This window comes from Carcharhinus amblyrhynchos, chromosome 6 (genome assembly GCF_965287045.1).
Source record: "Carcharhinus amblyrhynchos chromosome 6, sCarAmb.v2.hapA, whole genome shotgun sequence".
NCBI classification, from domain to species: Eukaryota; Metazoa; Chordata; class Chondrichthyes; order Carcharhiniformes; family Carcharhinidae; genus Carcharhinus; species Carcharhinus amblyrhynchos.
Window position 1 is genome coordinate 86,690,596 of NC_137329.1, and position 6,327 is coordinate 86,696,922.

Consider the following 6,327-nt stretch of genomic DNA (forward strand, 5'->3'; position numbering starts at 1 on the left):
AGCAGTGTGTTATAAAGGTTCACCATAACTTCTTTGCTTTGTTCCCTAGGGGTCTTCATAAAATTCAGGATTCCATTTATCTTGTTAACTCTTTTTCAGCCCGCTCTAATGCCTTCAGTATTTTGGTATACGTAAACTCCCAGGTTCTTCCCTTCCTCTACCCTTTTTAGAATTGTATTTTTTGTTTTATCCCAACTCAAATTTAGCTGTTATGTGTCAGTTCATTTCACCAGCCTATCTTCTCTTTATCATCTTCCTAATATTGTCATACTTTCAAGTGTTGGGTTATTCGTTAAATTTTGAAATTGTGGCCTTGTGCACCCAAGTTAAGGCCATTAACCTAGATCACGAAAAGCAGTGATCCTAACACCAACCCATGGGGAACCTTATTTGATGTCTTTTCCCAGTCCAAAAAAAATGTTCATCACTACTGTTTCCTGTCACTCAACCAGCTTTGTACTCATGCTGTGTTTTATTCCATGCACTTTGACTTTGCTGACAAGTCTGTTATGTGGCACCTTTTGAAAGTCCATGTTCACTGCATCACCTTCATGAACCTTCTCTGTAACTGGAACCTTTTTTAAGGACGAGCACCATTATGATTCCAATGGGTTCCAGGTCAGCATACACAACTCAAATGCAACTGTCTAGCTATCTGTTTCCTCATACTACGTAGTACTGAGCAGATGCTATCCATTTTATAATTGGTCTTCATTGCCCATGTTTTTCTGGTTTCACAACATGAGATTAAAGTCCAACAAGTTTATTTGTCAACAGCATCTTTCAGAGTGTCACTCCTTCTTCAGATGAGCGAGGAGCTGGGTTCACAAACAGGGCATATATAGACACAAACTCAACTTACAAGATAATGGTTGGAATGTGAGTCTTTACAGGTAATCACATCTTAAAGGTACAGACATTGTGAGTGGAGAGAGGGTTAAGCACAGGTTAAAAAGGTGTGTATTGTCTCCAGTGAGGACAGTTAGTGAGATTTTGCAAGCCCAGGCAAGTCGTGGGGATTACAGATAGTGTGACATGAACCCAAAATCCCGTTGAGACCGTCCTCATGTGGGCGGAACTTGACTATCAGTTTCTGCTCAGCAATTCTGCACTGTCGTGTAAGCCGCCTTGGAGAACGCTTACCCGAAGATCAGAGGCTGAATGCCCGTGATTGCTGAAGTGTTCTCCAACAGAAAGAGAACACTCCTGCCTGGTGATTGTTGAATGGTGTTCATTCATCCGTTGTACGTCTGCATGGTCTCCCCAATGTACCATGCATCCTTTCGCTGCAGGAAAGGGTATCCCAAGGCACGGTACATTGGGGAGACTATGCAGATGCTAGACAACAATGAATGAACACCGCTCGACAATCTCTAGGCAACAGTGCTCTCTTTCTGTTGGAGAACACTTCAGCAATCACGGGCATTCAGCCTCTGATCTTCGGGTAAGCATTCTCCAAGGCGGCGTACACGACAATGCAGAATCACCACGCAGAAACTGATAGCCAAGTTCTGCACACATGAGGACGGCCTTAACCTGGGATCTTAGGTTCACGTCACACTATCTGTAACCCCCCCATGACTTGCCTGGGCTTGCAAAATCTCACTTACTGTCCTGGCTGGAGATAATACATACCTCTTTTACCTGTGCTTAACCCTCTCTCCGCTCACATTGTTTATACTTTTAAGACTTGATTACCTGTAAAGACTCGCATTCCAACCATTATCTGGTAAATTCAGCTTGTGTCTATATATGCCCTGTTTGTGAACACAACTCCTCACTCACCTGAAGAAGGAGACATTTTCCGAAAGCTTGTGCTACCAAATAAACCTATTGGACTTTAACCTGGTGTTGTGAGACTTCTTACTGTGCTTGCCCCAGTGCAAGGCCGGCATCTCCGTCATGTTTCTCTAGACAATTTTCACCAGTCTGTCTAGGTTCTCTTGAAGTTTATCACTATCCCCCTTACAGTTAATGATACTTCCAAGTTTTGTTTCGCAGTCTGTCTAGGTTCTCTTGAAGTTTATCACTATCCCCCTTACAGTTAATGATACTTCCAAGTTTTATTCCGCAGGTGTCGGTCCACCTTGTTGTCAAACGAGGGGCATGAACACGGTGGGTCGTGCGTGGGCTGCTCTTGGAGGTTCCGGGAGTGGCCTAGTACTTCGTGTCGGTGTGTGTGCTTAATCCTGGACCAGTAGACGGGCGCCGCAACAGCTCAGTGACTAGCACTGCTAGCTGTGCAGATACATGGATTTGGGCCTGTGTCTGTGGGAGTTTGCGCATTCTCCCTGTGGTTGCGTGGGTTTCCACCGGGCGCTCCGGTTTCCTCCCACACCCCAAAGATGTGCTCTTAGGCTGATTGGTGTACCAAATTGATACTATTCTCCCCTGAATGTGGCTAAGTTAGGGGTTCCACTCACATGCACACAGGGCAGGGTAGGTGTAGGAGGATGTGGCGGCGCGGGCTTGATGGGCCGAAGGGCCTGTTTCCCGTGCTGGGTTGTTATTTGTTCTTTGTTCTTTATCTGCTCATTTTGAAATTTTATCCTGTGCACCCAAGTTAAAATGTGGAGATGTCGGCATTGGACTCTGGTAAGCACAGTAAGCAGTCTCACAACACCAGGTTAAAGTTCAGCAAGTTTATCTGATAGCACAAGCCACAGACTTTTGAAACACTGCCTCTTCATCAGGTGAGTGGGAGTCGTGTTCACAAACAGGACACATATAGACACAAACTTAATTTACAAGATAATGATTGGAATGCCAGTCTTTACAGGTAATCAAGTCTTAAAGGTACAGACAGTGTGAGTGGAGAGAGGGTTAAGCATTTAAGAACTTAAGAACATAAGAAATAGGAGCAGGAGTAGGCCATCTGGCCCTTCGAGCCTGCCCCGCCATTCAATAAGATCATGTCTGATCTGAAGTGGCTCAGTTCCACTTTCCCGCTTTCTCCCCATAACTCTTAATTCCCTTGCCTACCAAAAACCTATCTACTCGTGTCTTAAATATATTGAGCGAGGTAGCCTCCACCACATCAACGGGCAGAGAATTCCAGAGATTCACCACCCTTTGAGTGAAGAAGTTCCTCCTCAGCTCCGTTCTAAACTGCCCCCCGCCTTATCTTGAGGCTGTGCCCTCTAGTCCTGCTGTCCTTTCTGAGCGGGAAGAATCTCTCTATCTCCACCCTATCCATCCCCTTCATTAACTTATACATCTCTATAAGATCCCCCCTCATCCTTCTAAACTCCAACGAGTACAAACCCAGTCTATTCAGCCTCTCATCATAGTCCAACCCCCTCATCTCTGGTATCAGCCTAGTGAACCTCCTCTGCACTCCCTCCAAGGCCAAAATATCCTTGCGCAAGTGCAGCGACCAAAACTGCACACAGTACTCCAGCTGCGGCCTCACCAGTACCCTGTACAGTTGCAGCAAGACCTCCTTGCTTTTATATTCAATCCCCCTCACTATAAAGGCCAGCATCCCATTCGCCTTCCTGATCACCTGCTGCACCTGTAGGCTGGGTTTTTGTGACTCATGCACAAGGACCCCCAGGTCCCTCTGCACCGTAGCATGCTGCAGCTTTTCGCCCTTTAAATAGTAATTCCCTCCTACTATTATTCCTGCCAAAGTGGATAACCTCACACTTGCTAACATTGTACTCCATCTGCCAGGTCCTCGCCCACTCGCTTAGCCTATCTAGATCCCTCTGCAGACTTTCCACACCCTCCACACAATTTGCTTTTCCACTTATCTTTGTGTCATCAGCAAATTTCGACACCCTACACTCAGCCCCCTCCTCCAGATCACCTATATAAATGGTAAATAGTTGAGGCCCCAGCACCGATCCCTGGGGCACTCCACTAGTCACCAACCGCCAATCAGAATAGCACCCATTGATACCAACTCTCTGCCTCCTATTAGACAACCAATCCTCTATCCACGCTAATACCTTACCGCCAACTCCATGCCCCCTAACCTTCTGAAGCAACCTCTTGTGCAGCACCTTATCAAATGCCTTCCGAAAATCGAAAAACACCACATCCACCGGTTCCCCTCTGTCTACCGCACTAGTCACATCCTCATAGAATTCCAATAAATTTGTCAGACACGACTTCCCCTTAACGAATCCATGCTGCATCTGCTCTATCAAACAATTCTTCTCAAGGTGCCTCGCTATTTCTTCTTTGATGACGGATTCAAGCATTTTTCCCACAACAGACGTTAAACTAACCGGCCTATGATTCCCTGCCTTTTGCCTGCTACCCTTTTTAAACAGTGGCGTAACATTAGCCGTTTTCCAATCTTCTGGCACTTCCCCGGAATCCAGTGAGGTTTGGAAAATAATCACTAAGGCATCTACTATCACTTCTGCCACTTCCTTCAGAACCCTGGGATGCATTCCATCCGGTCCTGGGGACTTGTCCACCATCAGTCCTGCTAGTCGATCAAGCACTACCTCGCTAGTGACAGTGATCGCATTCAGGCCCTCAACTCCTACCAACCTTCTATCATTAATACCCAGCAAACTATTTGTGTCCTCCTCCGTGAAGACCGAGGCAAAAAACTTATTTAAGGCCTCAGCCATTTCCTCATCCCTCACCACTGAATCCCCCCTCTCATCCTCTAAGGGTCCAACATTCACCCTAGCCAGCCTCCTCCTCTTTATATATTTATAAAAACTCTTACTGTCCTTTTTTATATATAGTGCTAGTTTAGCTTCATAGTCTATCCTTCCTTTCTTTATCATCTTCTTCGTCAATCTTTGATTTTTAAACCTCTCCCAATCTTCTACTCGCCCACTACTTTTAGCCACTCTAAACGTATCAGCTTTTAATTTAATACTTTCCTTTAATTCCTTCGATAACCATGGCTGATTATCCCTTCTCCTACAATCCTTCTTTACCATTGGAATAAATTTCTGCTGAGCACCGAAAAAGATCTCCTTATAGATCCTCCACTGTTCCTCAGCAGTCCTACCGAGCAATCTGCGCCCCCAATCTACATTTGCCAATTCCTCTCTCATCCTATCGTGTTCCCCTCTGTTCAAACAAAGGACACAGGTCTGGGATCCTACTTTCTCATCCTCCATCTGTATCAAAAACTCAACATACAAAGATCACTCTTCCCAAGAGGATCCCTCACAACAAGGTCCCTAATTCTACCTGCATCGTTACACAACACCAGATCTAACATAGCTCGCTCCCTCGTTGGTTCCATCACACACTGTTCAAGGAAACTATCCCGGCAGCATTCCAAGAACTCTTCCTCAAGCCCACCGTGTCCAACATGGGTCAACCAATCAATATGTAGATTGAAATCCCCCATAATTATCGCCGTTCCATTCCTGCATGCATCATTTATTTGCGTGTTTATAGCCTGCCCCACCTCCAAGTTATTATTTGGGGGCCTATAGACCACACCCACCAGCGTCTTCCTCCCCTTACTGTTCCTTATCTCCACCCACAACGATTCCGCGTTCTGCTCTGTGGAGCCTATGTCTTCCCTTACTACCGCCCTGATACTATCCCTAATCAGCAGAGCTACCCCTCCCCCTTTTTCCTCCCGTCTATCCTTCCTAAACACTTGATACCCCTGGACATTCAGCTCCCAGTCCCTGTCACCCTGCAACCATGTTTCCGTAATGGCCACGTAATGGATTTGTTAAAGAAATGTGTATTGTCTCTAGCCAGAACAGTTAGTGAGATTTTGCAAGCCCAGGCAAGTCGTGGGGGTTGCAGATAGCGTGACATGAACCCAAGATCCCGGTTGAGGCCATCCTCGTGTGTGGAACCTGTGCTTAACACTCTTTCCACTCACATTGTCTGTACCTTTAAGACTTGATTATCGGTAAAGAGTGGCATTCCAACCGTTATCTTGTAAATTGAGTTTGTGTCTATATATGCCCTGTTTGTGAACACAATTCCCACTCACCTGATGACGGGGCAGTGTTCCAAAAGCTTGTGGCTTGTGCTATCAAATAAATCTGGACTTTAACCAGGTGTTGTGAGAGTTCTGACTGTGCTCACCCAAGTTAATGTCATTAACCTAGATCGTGAAAAGTGCTTGGTTGTATACTTGATATTTGTATAGTAGTCCAAACAGAGAAGCCTGTGGATTTGTACAGTACCTCCCTGTAGGCAAACAATAAACATCAACATTACATCCCAGTCCTTTGGACTGTACTCAGTCTGTGTGCAAGTTAGTGTGTCATCAGATCTGTCTAGTAACCCATTTGTCTGAAGTTTTTTGTCAGGGGAGTTGTTGCCTATCACTTTCACAAATGTTTGCATTACTTTTCTCAGAATGGGGCATGTATTTTTCTA